This window comes from Monodon monoceros, unplaced genomic scaffold, assembly GCF_005190385.1.
Source record: "Monodon monoceros isolate NGI ecotype Baffin Bay Population unplaced genomic scaffold, NGI_Narwhal_1 Super_Scaffold_22, whole genome shotgun sequence".
NCBI classification, from domain to species: domain Eukaryota; kingdom Metazoa; phylum Chordata; class Mammalia; order Artiodactyla; family Monodontidae; genus Monodon; species Monodon monoceros.
In genome coordinates this window covers 19,740,698-19,762,565 of record NW_021703779.1, presented here as the reverse complement: position 1 = coordinate 19,762,565, position 21,868 = coordinate 19,740,698, and positions in this window count along the sequence as shown.

The following is a 21,868-nucleotide window of genomic DNA, read 5'->3' as shown; positions in this document are numbered from 1 at the left end:
CTTTAATTTCTTTTTCAGTGTCTTATAGTTTTCTGCATACAGGTCTTTTGTGTCCTAAGGTAGGTTTATCCCTAGGTATTTTATTATTTTTGTTGCAATGGTAAATGGGAGTGTTTCTTTAATTTCTCTTTCAGATTTTTCATCATTAGTGTATAGGAATGCAAGAGATTTCTGTGCATTAATTTTGTATCCTGCTACTTTACCAAATTCATTGATTAACTGTAGTAGTTTTCATGTAGCATCTTTAGGATTCTCTTTGTATAGTATCATGTATCTACAAACAGTGAAAGTTTTACTTTTTCTTTTCTGATTTGGAATCCTTTTATTTCTTCTTCTTCTCTGATTGCTGTGGCTAAAACTTCCAAAATTATGTTGAATAATAGTGGTCAAAGTCGGCAACCTTGTCTTTGTCCTGAGCTTAGTGAAAATGGTTTCAGTTTTTTTACCATTGTGAATGATGTGGCCTGTGGGTTTGTCATATATGGCCTTTTTCATGTTGAGGTAAGTTCCTTGTATGCCTACTTTCTGGAGGGTTTTTATCATAAGTGGGTGTTGAGTTTTTTTGAAAGCCTTTTCTGATTCTGCTAAGATGGTCACATGGTTTTTGTCCTTCAATTTGTCAATATGGTGTATCACATTGATTGATTTGCATATATTGAAGAATCCTTGCATTCCTGGGATAAATAAACCCCACTTGATCATGGTGCATGATCCTTTTAATGTGCTATTGGGTCTGTTTGCTTGTATTTTGTTGATGATTTTGCATCTATGTTCATCAGTGATATTGGCCTGTAGTTTTCTTTTTTTGTGACATTTTTGTCTGGTTTTGGTACCAGGCTGATGGTGGCCTCATAGAATGAGTTTGGGAGTGTTCCTCCCTCTGCTATGTTTTGGAGGAGTTTGAGAAGGATACGTGTTAACTCTTCTCTAAATGTTTGGTAGAATTTGCCTGTGAAGCCATCTGGTCCTGAGCTTTTGTTTGTTGGAAGATTTTTAATCACAGTTTCAGCTTGTGATTGGTCTGTTTATATTTTCTGTTTCTTCCTGGTTCAGTCTCAGAAGGTTGTGCTTTTCTAAGAATTTGTCCATTTCTTCCAGGTTGTCCATTTTATTGGCATATAGTTGCTTGTAGTAATCTCTCATGATCCTTCATATTTCTGCAGTGCCAGTTGCTACTTCTCCTTTTTCTTTTTTAATTCTATCGATTTGAGTCTTCTCCCTTTTTTTCTTGATAAGTCTGACTAATGGTTTATCAATTTTGTTTATCTTCTCAAAGAACCAGCTTTTAGTTTTATTAATCTCTGCAATTGTTTCCTTCATTTCTTTCTTTCTTTCTTTCTTTCTTTTTTTTTTTTTGAGGTACGCGGGCCTCTCACTGCTGTGGCCTCTCCCGTTGCAGAGCACAGGCTCCGGACGCACAGCCTCAGTGGCCATGGCTCACGGGCCCAGCCGCTCTGCGGCATGTGGGATCTTCCCGGACCGGGGCATGAACCCGTGTCCCCTGCATCGGCAGGCGGACTCTCAACCACTGCGCCACCAGGGAAGCCCTTCATTTCTTTTTCATTTATTTCTGACCTGATCTTTATGATTTCTTTCCTTCTGCTACCTTTGGGTTTCTTTGTTCTTCTTTCTCTCATTGTTTTATATGTAATGTTAGATGGTTTATTTGAGACTTTTCTTGTTTCCTGAGGTAGGATTGCTCTAAAATTCCCTCTTAGAACTGCTTTTGCTGCATCCCATACGTTTTGGGTTGTCCTGTTTTCATTGTCATTTGTTTCTAGGTATTTTTTGATTTCCTCTTTGATTTCTTCAGTGATCTCTTGGTTACTGAGTAGCATATTGTTTAGCCTCCGTGTGTTTGTATTTTTTTACAGTTTTTTTCCTGTAATTGATATCTAGTCTCATAGTGTTGTGGTTGGAAAAGATACCTCATACGATTCCAATCTTCTTAAATTTACCTAGGCTTGATTTGTGACCCAATATATGATCTATCCTGGAGAATGTTCCATGAGCACTTGAGAAGACAGTGTATTCTGTTGGTTTTGGATGGAATGTCTTTTAAGTATCAATGAAGTCCATCTTGTTTAACGTATCATTTAAAGCTTGTGTTTCCTTATTTATTTTCATTTCGGATGATCCGTCCATTGGTGAAAGTGGGGTGTTAAAGTCCCCTACTATGATTGTGTTACTGTTGATTTCCCCTTTTATGGCTGTTAGCATTTGCCTTATGTATTGAGCTGCTCCTATGTTGGGTGCATAAATATTTACAGTTGTTATACCTTCTTCTAGGATTGATCCCGTGATCATTATGTACTGTCCTTCTTTGTCTCTTGTAACGGTCTTTATTTTAAAGTCCATTTTGTCTGATATGTGAATTGCTACTCCAGCTTTCTTTTGATTTCCATTTGCATGGAATATCTATTTCCATCCCTTCACTTTCAGTCTATATGTGTCCCTATGTCTGAAGTGGGTCTCTTGTAGACAGCATATGTACGGGTCTTCTTTTTGTATCCATTCAGCTAGTCACCATCTTTTGGTTGTAGCATTTAATCCATTTACATTGCAGGTAATTACTGATATGTATGTTCCTATTACCATTTTCTTAACTCTTTTGGGTTTGTTACTGTAGGTCTTTTCCTTCTCTTGTGTTTCCTGCCTAGAGAAGTTCCTTTAGCATTTGTTGTAAAGCTGGTTTTGTGGTGATGAATTCTCTTAGCTTTTGCTTGTCTGTAAAGGTTTTAATTTCTGCATCGAATCTGAATGAGATCCTTGCTGGGTAGAGTAATCTTTGTTCTAGGTTTTTCCCTTTCATCACTTTAGATATGTCCTGCCACTCCCTTCTGGCTTGCAGAGTTTCTGCTGAAAGATCAGCTGTTAACCTTATGGAGATTCCCTTGTATGTTATTTGTTGTTTTTCCCTTGCTGCTTTTAATATTTTTTCTTTGTATTTAATGTTTGATAGTTCGATTAATATGTTTCTTGGAGTGTTTCTCCTTGGATTTATCCTGTATGGTACTCTGTGCTCTTCCTGGACTTGATTGACTACTTCCTTTCCTGTATTAAGGAAGTTTTCAACTATAATCTCTTGAAATATTTTCTCAGTCCCTTTGTTTTTCTCTTCTTCTTCTGGGACCCCTGTAATTTGAATGTGCATGCATTTAATGTTGTCCCAGAGGCCTCTGAGAGTGTCTTCAAGTCTTTTCATTCTTTTTCTTTATTCTGCTCTGCGGTAGTTATTTCCACTACTTATATTCCAGGTCACTTATCCGTTCTTCTGCCTCAGTTATTCTGCTATTGATTCCTTCTAGAGTTTTTCATTTCATTTATTGTGTTGTTCATCATTGTTTGTTTGTTCTTTACTTCTTCTAAGTCCTTATGGAACGTTTCTTGTATTTTCTCCATTCTGTTTCCAAGATTTTGGATCATCTTTACTGTCATTACTGTGAATTCTTTTTCAGGTAGACTGCCTATTTCCTCTTCATTTGTTTGGTTTGTCGGGTTTTTACTTTGCTCCTTCATCTGCTGTGTATTTCTCTGTGTTCTCATTTTGCTTAACTTGCTGTGTTTGGGGTCTCCTTTTCACAGGCTGCAGGTTCGTAGTTCCTGTTGTTTATGGTGTCTGCCCCCAGTGGGTAAGGTTCAGTGGGCTGTGTAGGCTTCCTGGTTGAGGGGACTGTTGCCTGTGTTCAGGTGGATGCGGCTGGATCTTGTCTTTGTGGTGGGCAGGACCACATCCGGTGGTGTGTTTTGGAGTGTCTGTGAACTTAGTATGATTTTAGGCAGCTTCTCTGCTACTGGGTGGAGTTGTGGTCCTGTCTTGCTAGTCGTATGGCATGGGGTGTCCAGCACTGGAGCTTGCTGGTCATTGAGTGGAGCTGTGTCTTAGCGTTGAGACCGAGATCTCTGGGAGAGTTCTTGCTGATTGATATTACATGGGAGCAGAAGGCCTCTGGTGGTCCAGTGTTGTGAACTCAGCCCTCCCACCTCAGAGGCTCGGGCCAGACACCCGGCTGGAGCACCAAGGTCCTGTCAGCCACACGGCTTTTGGGAAGCCTGAGGTGTTCTTCCAGTGCTCAGTAGGTGTTCTGTAGGAGTTGTTCCACATGTAGATGTATTTTTGATGTATTTGTGGGGAGGAAGGTGATCTCCACGTCTTACTCCTCTGCCATCTTTAAGGTCCTCCTCAAGATATTTTAGACATGCCCATCTTTTGGGGCTACCAATGTAGGTGAACGTAAAGGTGGAGTCTGACTATCTGAAATCGTGCAGGGCATGGACATGGCGGGGCCAGGGGTGCTCAAGGCACGGGGCTATTATGTTTTAAGGGAGCACATGGAACCTTCACTGTAGCAGCCCTTGGGCTCAAAGCTTTTCTCTGAGCTCCTTCCCTTGGGCAGAGTGTGGTCAAGCTGCACCGCAGGAAGCCCTGTGGACAAAAGATAAGCACTCAGGTATCAACATAATTACTCTGGACACCAAACATCGTGCTGTTTGTTTTTCTGCCTTGTCTAGCCGTCTCCTCCCCTTGTTGTCATATACATGCTTGAAGGAACAGCTGTTATTCATGCTATGTGTCGCTATAAAAAGCCAAGCCTTTTGACCTCCTTACTCACCAAACACAACTCATTTCAGGCTAGTGCTGGCTCCGTGGGTATTACGTGCATTCGATCAACTGGCCATTGCTGTAGCGTGACCGATGAGCAGTCTCCAGAGGTCAGCAGCTATGGGCCCTGCCCTGTGTTAACAGGGAAGAGACCGTGCCCGTGAGGAAGAAGCATTTTCTTATGACTGTAGCCTGACTTCCAACCTCATTCCCTTCCAATTCCCCCTGGCTCTGAACATGGAAGATGCTTTCCTTCCAAAGACAGCTTTATAGAGAGTGAACTCTCTCTAATTTATTTAGCTTTTCTTGTGCCAATATCCTAATAGTTAGACAGCAACTCACAGTAAGTGGTTGATTACATTCAAGCAAATACACAGCTGAGCAATTAAGTGCATTCACTTGCACCTTAGCCGACCTGAGGTGGTAGGATTATCTGATAGAAATAATTATGGCTGCTCTCTCCTGCCTTGCTGTGGTTTGGGGAAAATTGGCTCTTGAAATTGGCTTTGGGTCAAGTGGGCTATTGCCTGACTGTTTCTGACTGGGAACTATCGAGGTGTATGGTGTTTTTTTAATTGGGTTTACACTAAATGCCATGCAGGTCTTTTGCAAAATGGAGTCTTTCCAGCTAAGAACAGAGATCCCCATGCCCCATATAGACTGGGTAAGTTAGGAGGTTTTGTATCTATTTTGTGTATTTTCATTTTCAAAGGATTGTTTGCAAGCATTTCCTTGGGAAACATCACAGTCTAATGGACAGAGCATTTGAGAAACAGGAAAATAGCATATCCCAACTCTTGTACTAATTGGGTGGGTGACTTTAACACGCCATTAATGTCATTGTGCCTCAGTTTTCCTTAGATTATTACCTCCCTCAGAGGGTTGTTGTGAGGTGCAAATGAACAGTGTATAAGAAAATGATGTCTGGACTCTTAAGCATTTTGGAACTTACGTAAATACAAACCTCTTTGTTTGGGGTCTTGCTCTGTTTGATGGATACAACCAGTTCAACAGGAATGAGTTGTTCACCTAAAGAATGTTGTTCTAGAGGAGATAAGCCAGGGCCAGATACTGTAATAATAAGTATAGCTTACATAACAGGAAAATGAGGGTGTGGGAGGGGAGATTAACATTTGTTAAACGCCTTAGTGTCAGTCACATGCACTGTACCTCATTGAATCTTCACAGTGACTCAACACATTATTTGTGTCATGATCACCTTCCCATGCCTATTGCAGGAAGAGACAGAAAATCAGGGTACTTCGATCATTTTTTTGATGTGAGGAAACAGAATTGGACGACGTAAAAAAAAAAGTGAAGAACTGCGTTAGTATCAAGGAAATGAATAGTAGAAGTGTGTGAAATCGGTGATATAGCTAACATTTCAGAAAGCAGCACAGTATAAGCAGGAGCAGTGGGGCCAAGGCTGAAGAGAAACAAACTGGCAACAAACCATGCATGGAATGAACATAAAAGATAAGTAGAAAAGTGATAATAAAACCTTTAATAACAAGGTGTATTAATTATACCTAGAGGTCTTCTATTAGCTCTTATATTACTATAGATATACTCAGGTATATAAACTGAATGCAAATTAATTTATTAGTTTTGATCTAAGTAAACTATACACGTATGTATTAAGTGTTATATCCTCCTATCTCTCAATTATCCACACACAGTCCTGCTGTGTCTAATTTATTTGTGTAGGATTGATTTATGCCACTTACTCGAAGTGAAATTGTAGAGCTTGTAGGAAGCGGGGTTTCTGTAGGAATTGAATTGCCCCTCCCAAGTACAGTGTAATCCGTTTGCCCCACAAGGCAGGCTTGTTGTAGACCAACACCAGAGAGAGAGCAGCAAGAGAGTATTTCATTAGTAATCCGGATTCCTTTTCTCTTTGTAAACTTTTCTCTTATAAACCTAAGCCATTTGTCTATGATATAATGATTATATTAATAGATAAACTAATAAGTTTTTCTTGATCGTTAATAAACTAATGTAAATCATCTAGCACATTACAGGTGCTCAAAACAGATGGCCACATGGTTGCTGTTGCCATTATTATTTTTATGATCCTTCCTTTTTCCTTTATTCAAGTGGATAATCATGAAATTAAATGCATTCTTTATCAGGTTATATAGTGTGCAAGCACTTCCTTTAGTTTTCCTTCATTGGTAACTAGGTCAATAAATTAAGGCATGTCAAAACTCTAGAACTCAAACTGACCCAGACTTCAACATTTGCATGGTTCACTTCTTTCTTTTTTTGTTGTTTTTGTTTTGTTTTTTAATTTTTATTGGAGTATAGTTGATTTACAATGTTGTGTTAGTTTCAGGTGTACAGCAAAGTGAATCAGTTGTACATATATATATATGTTCACTCTTTTTTAGATTCTTTTCCCATATAGGTCATTACAGAGTATTGAGTAGAGTTCCCTGTGCTATACAGTAGGTCCTTATTAGTTATCTATTTTATATATGGTAGTGTGTATGTGTCAATCCCAATCTCCCAGTTTATCCCTCCCCCCTGATAACCATAAGTTTGTTTTCTACATCTGTGACTCTATTTCTGTTTTGTAAATAAGTTCATTTGCATCATTTTTTAGATTCCACATATAAGTGACATCATATATTTGTCTTTCTGTCTGACTTACTTCACTTAGTATGATAATCTCTAGTTCCATCCATGTTGCTGCAAATGTCATTATTCTGTTTATCTTTATGGCTGACTAATATTCTGTTGTATATATGTACCACAGCTTCTTTATCCATTCATCTGTCAATGGACATTTAGGTTGCTTCCATGTCTTGGCTATTATAAATAGTACTGCTGTGAACATTGGGGTACATGTATCTTTTCAAATTAGAGTTTTTTCTGGATATATGCCCAGGAGTGGGATTGCTGGATCATATGGTAGTTCTATTTTTAGTTTCTTAAAGAACCTCCATACTGTTCTCCACAATGGTTGTACCAATTTACATTCCCGCCAACAGTGTAGGAGGGTTCCCTTTTCTCCACACCGTGTCCAGCATGTATTGTTTGTAGACTTTTTGATGTGCATGGTTCATTTCTAATGGACAGTTCCACTTTAAGGCATTGTGCTCCAGTGCTTAGATCTCACGGCAGAAAAGTGCTTTGGACCCTAGTTATGAGATCCCCTCTCCCTGCCACTCCCCCAAACTGAATTGCAATCAGACCCAAATTACCAACGCCATTGTTTTACTTTTCGGAGATAGACACTGATTACATATAGGGGCCAAGATACTAGATGAGGGGACTGACACATACAGAATCAGATATGAATCTTGCCCTTGGAAAACTTACCATTGAGTAAGGGCAAAACAATGTAAACTTGTAAATATTGTGTATGGTAGGAACTTGCCTGTCTTAAGAGAAGTACAAAAGGAGTGGAGTTTATTTTCACAGGGGAAATGGATAACTGCTAGCTGGGGAATCATGGAGGTGGCAACTGAGCTTGGAGCTGAGGGGCAGCGTACTGCAATTAGTCCAATGGTCCGAATTATTATCATGCGTGTCCCCTGCTGCCCTCACCCCCTGATATTTTAACCTTAATTTTAGGTACAACATTCCTTGTACACACATATGCTGACAGAGTAAATAACAAAGTTACTTTGTGTGCCTCAGTATCCCCATATATCTGATATGTCCCTTAAGGACATTAGTTCCTGTGGAACAGTCCCCATAGGAGATATTCAGATACCCATTGGGTCACCTACAAAATATCAACAGTCATTAAGAACAAGATTTTAGGGGGTAACTTATTATTGTTTTGCTGTAATGTGCCAACACAGGCACCGTCTGAGCTCAACTAGTCCTCCAACTTTCTTTCTCTTATGCCGTTTTATGTCCTCATGTTCTACAGACAGCCCCGTTTATAACAGTGTGATTGAGTGGAGAGGAGGATGAGTGGGACTGTGAACAAACCTAAGGGGATCCGTGAATCTGGTAGTACTTGTGCCTCATGGGTCCTAGTGAGGAAGCAAACCACCAAATTAGAAGTGACTGTGGGTTGTGTATTGAGATTTGGAGTATGTTTAGTGTTATGAGGCCACAGCTGTACAGAGTTTCCAGAATGACATTTGTGTGTTCATGAGTGACATGGAAGTACAAGTGGCTAAAGGGTAAGCCTACATAGAGAGAACCTTAAACAATCTCAACATATTTGCTGGGAGTGAAGTGATCTGTGCCCTCAAAGGTGACATGGACCTAGCAGGAATTGTCACCAGGTCCAAAAGAGTATTGTGAACGAGATCAAAGTGTAGGTACAGGGACTTCCCTGGTGGTCCAGTGGTTAAGACTCCATGCTCCCAATGCAGGGGGCCCGGGTTCGATCCCTGGTCAGGGAACTAGATCGCACATGCTGCAACTAAGACCTGGCACAGGTAAATAAATAAATAAATCTTTTTTTTTTAATTGTAGGTACATAACAGTAGGTGTGCCACAGATCATTTGTTAAAATTCTTTTTGTGCCCTGTATTTTGTATTGAAAGTTTTGGGCTACTCCAGCCTGCTATCTTTCTCCATGATGTTAGTTCATATACTTCCAGTTGTTGCCTTGACATAGCAAGCACTTCTAACGGTTTATAAAATAAATTTTACCACAACAGGAAGGAAAAAATTGTTCCTTCTTTCCTGCAGTTGCAGAAATGCAGACGGCATTTTGCATTATAAAAGTATCCTATAAGTGTTATTTGTGACTCAGGAGTCTCAAGAAAAGACGCTCAGACTTGAGAGAATGTTGCTGTGGCCTATGAAGGTTCTTATTAGCTTATAAAAATTGTAATTGTAATTCCAGTTATCTTCTTTACAAATCTGATGCCTTGCCATTAATATTTAAATTGGATTCTCTGTTTTATAAAAAGTATAAGAGCATGCGAAGTTTTTTCTTTAGAACAAAAGGGAATCTATGGCAGCACACAAAGAGATAAAAAATAATTACTGCCACAGGTTGGGTTCCCTAGGAAGCAGACAGAATTTAGGTTGCAGGATGTTTCTTAAGGAGTGTCATTGGGACCAATCCCTTCGGAAGGAAGGGGGTGGGGGACAGAAGCAGAATTGGGTGGATGGAAAGGATGAGTTATGATGCTAGTCTGACAGTTGCCTCAGCCAACCCCAGGAAAGTACCTTCTGAGTTGTCCTGAGTTAGCCAGGCCTTTCTACTCCCACATAATCAGTCTTTGGATACCGGCCACCATGCAGTAGTGTTCTGGAGCTAGCTCACCCCGGCTCCCATGAGCTGACTGTGTGCGTTCCCAGCTCTGCATTCAGTGAAGTCAGTCACATCAGTAGCATGAAATCAGCAATGGAGGGAGTATTTATGTCATGAAAATAAAAAATCAGTTAGCAAAGGTTGCAAATCAGAGTTTGTTTGCTTGTTTTACTGGAGAGACCATTGTTAAACATTTACCAGAACACCATTGCTACCACAAGAAGGAGTTTGGTCTTGAGTGAGTCATGTCTCTGAAACTGAGGCAATCCTAAAGGTGCTGAGGGTGGAAGGCTGTATTCTGACAGCACTTCCAGCAGCTGGGGCTACACGGTGTCCACCACATCTATGATTCTGTTGATTTTCTGTTGAAACAAAGAGCTTAAAGAACCTTTGATTCATTTAAGTTAACAAATGATGTCTCACAAGCTGGAGAAGTGAACTGAACAGGGAACAGATGACTAAGTATGGTGAACCCACACTGAGCTCAGTTATGAGAAGACAAAGGAAAACAATTTAACCTTCTTTGGGGACTTCATGACGACTGTGGATACTTCTGGGTTATGCCTCTATGTTGTTGGGAACTATGTCACTAAGTTTTTATATCTTGGGAATTGCCCTAAAAATCTCAATTTTTGAAATAGCCTCCTCTCAGTATTCTAGTTCCTGGGAGCACTTGGCTTCCAGGTGAACACAGTTTTCTTAAGAGTGTTTTATAGATTTTATTTGCCCTCTTGGAAATAGAGGTTACTTAATGCCCAATAATAGTAATAGTTTTTTTTTAATTTAAGTAAATATCATGGGCTAAGCACAGGTTCTATGTATTTTATACATCAACTCCTTTATTCTTATAACAGACTCACGAAGTAGGTGCCATCAGTATCATCCCCATTATGCATAGAAAGTCAAGTCACACAGCTAATGAATGATGGGGCCAGAGTTTGAGTCCAGAAGTCTTTTCTTTAGAGATCACACTTTTAACCACTATGCTATACTATTGGGTTGGCCCAAAAGTTCATTCGGGTTTTTCCATAACATCTTATCAAACGAACTTTTGGGCCAACCCAATATATCTCAACATAAATTTACTTCATAAACTACATCTCTTCATTTTTTGCCTGTCACCGGAACCCAGCAATGTGCCCCTGCCTAAAATTATACAGTAGGATAGTGGAAGGAGTATGACTGAAACTCAGAGTCTAGTTGTCACATAGCTAAGCTATCTTACCTCCTATGCCATTAAAAGAAGTTCATGTAAAAAGAGAGTGTTATCATGTGAGATGTTACCCTTCAGTTATTTTGCTCTTCTCATTGAAAAATTCTATCTACTATCAAATGCTGTTGGCTCTTAAGTTGTCTTCTCTTGAGAGAGAAGGTGGAGTGTAGACAGCAGTGTTTCTCCAACTTCAATATGAAAATTAGTCAACTGGGGATCTTAACTAAAATGTAAACCCTGATTCTGTTGACTAGGGTGGGACCAGTTGTTATGCTTTTCTACCAGGTGCCCTGTTGATGCAGGTGCTGTGGTTCTCCAGACCACCTGTTGAGTAGCAAGGACGTAGGGTAGACGAGCTCCCCCTAGAGGCTAATGGTGATGCTTGTTAGGAAAAAATGGAAGATTGCACAAAAACAGGATGGGAGAAAATTAGTTTGGAGGAAGTACAAGTGAAAAAACATTTAGTGCGTTTTGTTTCATTTCAAGTAAAGGGTGATGCAGCATGACCACTAAAACACGTGAGCTGAGAGATATGGGCACATTGCACCCAGAGTTGTGTATTCGGTTCTGGCTAATAAGCAGAAGTGTAAATGTTCCATCTCCAACCCTAAGGTTCTACAATTATAACGGTTATGGCAGGCGTCGTGTTTTTCACATGTTCAAAACAGAAAAACTTACCAACTTACTATCAACTTTCCATTATTTGTACATAACTAACCTACTTTGTAGATGATCCTCTAGAAACTCATTCATCCTTCATTATGTTTTAGGTTGCTTTCCTCCACTCTCAGTTTGCATGTGTCCTGAGATCATTAATTAGTTTAATGTCATCTTAAAGAAACACAGTAAAGAATACTTCAAAGTCAAATTCTATTATTATTTAATTAGAACCTGTTTGGAATTTACATTTGGGGCATGGATATAGTGGAGTGTGTGTGTGTGTGTTCATAATTTCCGCAAGAAAAAAATATAGGTGTGTAATGTTATGCCCTTTAACAATTCTGAACCATTAACCAGCACCTTAAGATCTCTCTATATTGGATTGAGTGAACAAAGATATACGTTTGATTTATTAAAATCTTTGAATAAATTTAACTCATCTCTGTAGAAAAATATTCTGTCCTTAAGAATGAAGATTTTCAAAGCTGCTCTTGTGACAAGTTAGATCATCTGGAAGATGAGGGATTGAATGGGTAAAGAAACCAAATTTTAGAGACGCGCCCAAATTTGACAGCTCACCTGTATCGGGCTGTCATTCAAAATGTTAACTGAGAAAAGCAATTAACACTTCACCTGTATGAGCTAACATGTTTATTCATTAGTAAGGTTAAAAACCTATTTTGTATCTTATGGAAGATTTATGCAAATAATAGAAAGCAATTAAGATGTTTCTTGCCCAGATGTCGCTATCAATTACAAGACAGGTTCCTATAGATTGAAGATGAGCATGGGGCTTACTTAGAGGGAAGTTAAAAAATATAATCAAGGGGCTTCCCTGGTGGTGCAGTGGTTGAGAGTCCGCCTGCCGATTCAGGGGACACGGGTTCGTGCCCCGGTCCGGGAGGATCCCACATGCCGCTGAGCGGCTGGGCCGGTGAGCCATGGCCGCTGAGCCAGCACGTCCGGAGCCTGCGTGTCCGGAGCTTCTGCTCCGCAACGGGAGAGGCCACAGCGGTGAGAGGCCCGCGTACCGCAAAAAAAATAATCAAGTGTACATATGACAGAAAAGTACTTATTTGAGAATGAAAACAAAAATGAAACCTATTTCACAATTTGCACACTTAATATCTGGAAACCTAAACTCTGATGTGGCTGAAAGATCTGAAGAAAACTATTTACCACTGTGAGATAAGGTAAAGCATGTCAGAATGAGTTGGGAGAGAGAAGAGCTAGAGAAACAGGCAGACAAGCCAGGAGGCTGACAGCATGAACCTCCAACTGAATTTGAATGAGGCCTGGGTAAAGAGAGACTTCAAGAAACGCTGGAACTGAACCACTGAAGAGCAAAGAAAGGAAAGGAAAGCGTGTAAAGGAAATCTTCAGGTACCCATGGCACAAGTGATTTCAAGAACTCTCGAATCGGGGCAGATAAGTCCCTGTTTCTACAACCCAGCTTACAGACAAGCTGGAGATGGTTACCTGACAACCGCCTGAAGTGCCCAAGGGGTTTGAGAGGAGACTTGGGGAAGGAGGGCCTACAACCAGGCTGGGGCCGAGTCATGTCTGTGATTACAAACAAACAAAAAAGCTACTCCTCAAAGTTGGGCTTTTTGTTTCTTTTTAATGTTCAGAAATACTGGATGAAATCATGCAAGCGTGTCTGCCTCCCTTTTCCAGGAAAGTTACTTATTCATGAAAATGTTTTTCTCATTTTCACTTCTAACTGATAATGTCATAGACGCATTTCCTCAGTACTTATATTTTTCATATTAGTGTGTCTGAGTAACCATCTGGTTTGCCATTGGGACTACAGAATGAATCTGTTTTGCTTTTTCTGGGGAAGACCAAAGGTGATCTTCTAACTCATGAAATGCACTTCATGGGAAGCACAGATCGCTTATGTTTAGGTCTCTGGTTCTCATCCCATGCTATACCTTAGAATCGCCTGGGGAGTATTTTACTGGTGCCTTGGTCCCCTCCTTGATAAATTTTCCTTTTATTACTGTGGGGTGGTGCTGGAGCTTTGGCACTTTTGGAAAAGTCTGCAAATGATTTTCATGCACAGCCAGGGTTGAGAACCAGTGGTGTAGATATGGAGGGCACAATATCAAATAATAGCGTAATATAGTATTTGCAAGGAAGAAAAAATAAAATTTAGAAATAAACTATTCAGACCATACCATGCCGATACTAGTGACAGCAATGGAAAACTTCAAAGAAAATCGTAATCATCACAAGAAGTGCTGGTGCTTAGACCGAGCGCTCATTAAGAGAAACAAGAATTTAACTATTTTTCATAGGTCTCACTTTGATAATTTTTACAGATTCATCTTTTCAATATGATCAACTGAGTAAGAAAAAGGAAACTAAGATATTCTCTTATTAACTAGCGTATTTCATTAGCAGCGGGGAAGAAAGAGATGAGTGATTGTTTCCTGTCTAACAAATTGTATTTCCTATCAATATGAAGTGTAATTTTTTTAGACCAGTCCTGCAGAACTTCTTAAATTTTCACAAGCATTATGCTAGTAATTCATATAATTTTCCACCAGGTGGATAATGATGCTTGGATTGTGGCCTCACCATATAAAGCAGGGGCCAAGAAATTACTCCTGTAAAGGGCCAGACAGTAAATATTTGAGGCTTTGTGAGCCATACAGTGTGTTGGAACTACTCAACTCTGCCATTGCAGCCATAGACAATATGTAAACAAACTGAGGTGACTGTTCCAATAACACTTCATTTACAAAAGCAGGTGATAGGCCACATTTGTCCCATTGGCCATAGTTTGCCACCCCCTAGTATAAATAGGTAAACTCTCTTTACTTGGTGTGCTAAATTCACACATCAATCTGTTTTTCTATCCAAAAATGTAACTATCAAAATCTAGTATATGAGGCTTAAATATCATGACAAGCCCTGGAACAACATTAAGGAAATACGAAACTCTAGGAGCAACTTTTCTCATTAACTTTTAACCACTTTCATTGCGGCTTAATTTTGTTTCTATTCTCTTTCCAAGTTAAAGTAGAAGTCACATTTCTCAATCATCCTAGAATATTTTAAAAGCCAGAAGCCTATTTGCTATATAGATACTGACAACAATGGTTTTCAGTTCTTACGGTTTAGGGCTTTAGAATTCTTGGCCTGTCCTTTATTCTGCTTCCCTGACTTGAACTGCCTGCTTACAGTTATCACAGAGTAGATACTACATTTCCTTATCGCTCCCAGTAGCTTTTGGAGCGCCTCCTTTGACTCCCATTTATTTTTCCTGCCCTGTGGCAAAACCATCAGGAAAGAAAAACAGTTGCATTGTGGAACCATGACTTTGCATAAAAATCCTATAACCCATCTTTTCCAACCGATGTTTTCCCTGGAACCTAACTTTATAACCTACCTGAGTAGAGGCCCAGTGCCCTCACCACTCGAAACTCATTGTCACAGCAGGCAGATGGAGTACAGAAATCCCAGACAAGTTTGATTAGAGGTGCCCCTGTATATGTGTATATGATCTGTATTTAATTCATTGAATGGAGATCATGGAGGTGAACGGGTGGCAGTTTGGGGAAGAACTGGTGCCAGAATGGTCTATCAGCCCAAGAGTAGATACGATGCCAGGGCAGGTCTGGGTGGAAAGGGCCTGAAAGGGTGGCCCCTCTCCCTGGCTTCCTGAGCAGACATAAAAAACAGGTAAATGCTTCCTAAGTCCTTCCTTCCAAAGGGCATGGATGTAAGAAAGAGCAAGACAGAGAGCAAGAGAGAGAGAGAGAGAGAGAGAGAACCAGCCAGTCAGCTAGCCATCCATGGGACCTGACAGTCAGATGTAGAAAACTCAGATTAAGAATCAGAGCCCACACCATTGTAAAGCAAATATACTCCAATAAAGATGTTTAAAAAAAAAAGAAGAATCAGAGCCCAGAAGAGCAACAGACATCTCTGCAGATGAAGCAGAAATAAAGGGCATTGCCCAGCCAGAGGAAATTAGTTATATGCCAGCAAAAGATAACGACAGAAGATGGCTGCAGACAAAACGCCCACTCCCCTTAATGCCTGAAAGCCACATAAACATTCCCCCCCCTCTGTTTCCAGAACTTAGCTGCCATTTCACGGAGAGAGGACAGAAGAGGAAAAATTCTAAATTGGTTTTAAAAGTATTGAAATGACTCAGTTACTCTGAATACCTAATATTAAGTTTTTGCCACTAGCTGTAATAGAGGTTCAAGATAAAAAATAACTTTAATTTTGGTAAATTATATGAGAATGTCACAATTTGCACACTTAATATCTGGAACTATAAAATTTGTTCCTGCTGCCTATGCCTGAGGAGATTGCAAGGAGTAGAGTTGGAAGGATCAGCATTCAAAATAAAGAAAATTGACTCATAGGTCCAGTTGATATGTGTATAGCCCAATATGGGGATCCTGGCCTGAACACAACCATTCTCTACTTTTCAGCCCTCATCCTTTCCAGAAGGATTTCTTGGTATATCTCATATAGTAACGAAGGCTTTGGTACAGTCCTCACCACCCAATAAATTTAGCAAGAGTTATAAAGACAGACAAAGGTGGGTGTGTACAGCTGAAAAGAAGTATCTTGGAAAGGAATATGCTTAGGACATTGATGAATCCTGGTAAGGCTGCCTAGCCTGCTGACAGTGGCACAGGCCTGGCTTGTGCTAAAGGGACTCTTTTTAAAAAAAAAATTTATTGAAATATACTTGATTTACAATGTTGTGTTAGTTTCAGGTGTACAGCAAAGTGATTCAGTGATATATAGATATAGTTATAGATTCTTTTTTATGTTCTCTTCCACTATAGGTTATAACAAGATATTGAATATAGTTCCCTGTGCTATACAGTAGGCCCTTGTTGGTTATCTATTTTATAGACAGTAGTGTGTGTATGTTAATCCCAAACTCCTAATTTCTCCCTACCGCCCTTTCCCTCTAAAGGGACTCTTGATCACCCTAAAACTAAATCAGGAGCCACAAGTGTGTAGCGAGAAGATCTAGGGCACCACATTCCTAAATCAGTCCCACAGCAAAGACCACTCCTTGGAAAACCCATTAAAAACCAGCTCAGGGCTTCCCTGGTGGTGCAGTGGTTGAGAGTCCGCCTGCCGATGCAGGGGACACGGGTTCGTGCCCCTGTCCGGGGAGATCCCACATGCCGCGGAGCGGCTGGGTCCGTGAGCCATGGCCGCTGAGCCTGCGCGTCCGGAGCCTGTGCTCCGCAACGGGAGAAGCCACAACAGTGAGAGGCCCGTGTACCGCAAAAAAAAAAACAAACAGCTCAGCACTTACACATGGCCAAAGAGACTAGCCCAGATGATGCCACCCAATCAGAAGACCTCAGAGACTACTTTGTTTCCTCAATAGAGGCCACAGAGGCTTTTCAGTTTTCAGCTAAAAGAAAAAAACGTACCCCAGATTTCCTCCTGCAAGCCTCATTCCCCAGACCATAAGCCCTGTGCTGGCTGAGGTTCCCTGCTAGGCAGGAAAATTTTCACGCAGGGCTCACTATTTGGGCCGAGAGTCTTACCTTTCTTTTGAAAAACAGTTGTTGGGTTTTTTTTTTCAGGTGTACAATGTAATGATTCAATATTTAGATAGATTGTAAAATGACCACTGCAGTAAGTCCAGTTAACATCTATCGCCATGCATAGTTATATTATTTTCCTTGTGATGGGAACTTTCAAGATCCAGTCTCCTAGCTACTTTCAAATATGAAATACAGTATTATTTACTGTAGTCACTAAGTTGTATATTATATCCCCATGGCTTTTTCTTTTTATAACTGGAAATTTATACCTTCTGACTCCCTTCACCCATTTCCCATTTCGCTCTCCTCCCACCCCCACCTCTGGAAACCACTAAACTGTTCTCTGTGTCTCTGAGTTCAGTTTTGTTTTGTTTGTTTGTTTGTTAGATTCCATATGCAGAGTCTAAATGATATTTAGGTATTTATAAAGGTATATAAATAAAGGTATTTATCCTTTTTCACCTGACTTATTTCACTTAGCAAGATTTCATCATTTTTTATGGCTGAATAATATTCCATCGTATATATAGACCACATTTTCTTTATCCATTCGTCTACTGATGGACACTTAGGTTGTTTTCATATCTTGGCTCTTGTAAATAATGCTTCAATGAACATGGGGGTGTGTATACCTTTTCAAATTAGTGTTTTCGTTTTCTTCAAATAAATACCTAGAAGTAGATTTGCTGGATTGTATGGTGGTTCTATTTTTAATTTTTTGAGGAACCTCCATACTGGTTTGCATAGTGGTTGTATCAATTTACATGTCCATCAGCAGTGCGTAAGGGTTCCCTTTTCTCCACACCCTCACCCAGACTTACTATTTTATTTATTTTATTTTTGGCTGCGTTGGGTCTTCGTTGCTACATGCGGGCTTTTCTCTGGTTGCGGCGAATGGGGGCTACTCTTCATTGCGGTATGCAGGCTTCTCATCACGGTGGCTTCTCTTGTTGTGGATCACGGGCTGTAGGTGCACGGGCTTCAGTAGTTTTGGCACACGGGCTCAGTAGCTGTGGCTCGCGGACTCTAGAGTGCAGGCTCAGTAGTTGTGGCACATGGGCTTCATTGCTCCACAGCATGTGAGATCCTCCCGGACCAGGACTCAAACCCATGTCCCCTGCATCGGCAGGCAGATTCTTAACCACTGCGCTACCAGGGAAGCCCAGGACTTATTATTTCTTTTCTTTTTTATAATAGCTATTTTAACAGGTGTGAGGTGATACCTCAGCGTGGTTTTCATTTGCATTTCCCTGATGACTAGTGATGTTGAGCACCTTTTCAGGTACCTGTTGGCATTATGTATGTCTTCTCTGGGAAAATATCTATTCAAATTCTCTACCCATTTTTAAATCAGATTTTTTTCCCTGAGTTGTATGAGTTCTTTGCATATTTTGGATATTAACCCCTTATCCACATATAGGATTTGCAAATATTTTGTCTCATTCTGTAGGTTGCCTTTTCATTTTGTTGATGGTTTCTTTTGCCACGTAGAAGCTTTTCAGTTTTTTGTAGTCCCACCTGTTTATTTTTGCTTTTCCTGCCTTTGCTTTTGGTGTCAGATCCAAAAAAATCATCTCCAAGACCAATGAGAAGGAGCTTACTGCCTACATTTACTTCTAGTATTATAGTTTCAGATATTGCATTCAAGTCTTTAACCCATTTTGAGTTGACTTTTGTGAATGGTGTAAGAGAGTGATCATATTTCATTCTTTTGCATATGGCTGTTCAGTTTTCCCAGCACCATTTATTGAAGAGACTGTCCTTTGCCCATCATATATTCTTAGCTCCTTTGTCATAAAGTAATTGACCATATATATGTGGGTTTATTTCTGGGCTCTATATTCTGTTCCACTGATCCATATGTCTATTTTTATGCCAATACCAAACCATTTTGATTATTATAGCTTTGTGATATAGTTTAAAATCAAGGAGCATGATGCTTCCAGCTTTGTTCTCCTTTCTCAAGAGTTCTTAGGCTATTCAGGGTCTTTTGTGGTTCCATCTGCATTTTAGGATTGTTTGTCCTATTTCTGTGAAAAGTCCCATTGGAATTTTGATAAGGATTGCATTGAACCTACAGATTGCTGTGAGTATTATGGACATTTTAACAATATTAATTCTTCCAATACATGAGCATGAGATATCTTTCCATTTATTTGTGTCTTTTTCAATTTCTTTCATTAACGTCTTATAGTTTTCAGTGTACATATCTTTCACCTCCTTGGTTAAATTTATTCCTAAGTATTTTATTCTTCTTGATGCATTTGCAAATGGGATTGTTTTCTTAATTTCTCTTTCTGTTAGTTCATTATTAGTGTATAGAAACCAACAGATTTTTGCATATTGATTTTGTATTCTGCAACTTTACTGAATTTACTTATTAGTTCTAGCAGTTTTTTGGTGGAGTCTTTAGGGTTTTCTACATACAGTATCATGTCATCTGCAAGTAGTGACAGTTTTACTTCTTCCTTTCCAATTTGGATGCCTTTTATTTCTTTTGCTTGCCTAATTGCTCTGGCTAAGACTTGCATTACTATGTTAAATAAAAGTGGTAATTTGCTCTGGCTAGGACTTCCACTACTATGTTGAATAATAGTGGTAAGAGAAGAGTGGAATCCTTGTCTTGTTCCTGATCTTAGAGGAAATGCTTTCTGCTTTTCACTGTTTAGTATAATGTTAGCTGTTGGCTTGTCATATATGGCCTTTATTATGCTGAGATACATTCCCTCTATACCTGCTTTGTCAAGAGTTTTGATCATACATGGATGTTGAATTTTATAAAATGCTTTTTCTGCATCTGTTGAGATAATCATATGATTTTTATCTTTTGTTAATGTGGTGCATCACATTAGTTGATTTGCAGATGTTGAACCATCCTTGCATCCCTGGAATAACTCCCACTTGGTCATGGTGTATGATACTTTTGAGGCAGTGTTGAATTTGATTCACTAATATTTTGTTGAGGATTTTTGCACTTATGTTCGTTAGGGATATTGGCCTGTAATTTTATTTTCCTGTGCCATTCTTGTCTGGTTTTGGTATAAGGGTAATTCTGGCCTCAGAAGAATGACATCAGAAGTGTTCCCTCCTCATCTATTTTTTGGAGCAGTTTAAGAAGGATTGTTATTAATTCTTCCTTGAATGTTTGGTAGAATGATTGGGTGTTTTTGTCAGTCCTGTACTATTATCTACATAAAATATTTTAATGGATACTTTTTTATATTTAGCCTCATCCTAAGAAATATCTATTGTCACAGTTTTGACCTGCTAGTTATATTTTTCTACTATCCCTTAAAATAAATACTTAGTAATTTAAATGTTTTTCTGTGCACTACCTGGAATCATCACACATTGGGAAACATAAAATTATGGCACCAGTTGTAGTTTAGGGTGCTTTCAAACAGAAAACTGATGCCTACCTCTATTCCCTACCAATTTTTTTTGGTTCCCTTCATCTTTCCCTATTTTCCAATCCACAATGATAGAAACCTAATAAGTGGAAACTGTGTGGAATATGTAGATACATGGAACCATGCTAATCCCTGATTTATGATAAATTTCAAATTGTTGACTGTGATAGTTAATTTCATGTGTCAACTTGGCTGGGCCACAGTGCCCAGATATGAGGTCAAACATTCTGAATGTTTCTGTGAGTGTAGTTTTGATGAGATTGATATCTAAAACATTGGACTTTGAGTAAAGCAAATTGTTCTCCTTAGTGTAGGTGGGCTTCATCCAATCAGATGAAGGCATGAATAGAACAAAAGACTGAGCTCCCCCAAGCAACAGAACATTCTGCGGCAGACAGCCTTCAGACTTAAACATTGGCTCCTCCTGTGTCTCCAGCCTGCTAACCTCTGCCATCAGATTTTGTACTTGCCAAACTTACACAACTACATGAGCCAGTTCCTTTAAAAAAAATTACACACACACACGCACACACATACATACATACACACACATCCTTTCGTTCTGTTTCTCTGGAGAACCCTGATGAATGCGGTTGACTTGTGGGGAAAAGTTTAATAATTTTACATTATACCAATCAGTTAATAAACAAGCATTGATTGAGGGCCTACTTGTGCTTTGGATGATATCAGAAAGTACATAAGATATAACACAGCCCCTGTCCTCTTTTTCTCACAGTGACAGGCCTAATTATTATGGTGAGGAGAAGAGGATAATTTGGGAAACATAGGAAAATACTGCAACTTAAGGCATTTTCCTATAAGTTATATGAGTTTGATCTGGAAATGGATTCCTTTGAATCAGAAAAGTTCAGGATGAGGCAGGTTGCATGACATCAGTAAAACTTGCTAGGATTCTGTGAACCATGCTTGTCTTTGAATATTCTGCATTACTTTAGGACTACAAAATGCATGGCTGCTGAAAAAGGAGCACTAGGTAAGGAAATAGTCAAAAGAAAACTCTGGAAGGAATAAAATTCTACAGTAAAAGCTCTGGTTTTTATTCTCTGATCAAGAGAAATGCAGATGGTTTAGAGTTGGAGTCTCTCTGTGTCTCTCTCATTCATACCCTCACACATACAAAAGTGACAGAGAATAGAAAAGCACACAATACCGGGGTTCAGCTCAGATCCACAGATGCTAGGACAGTGGCTA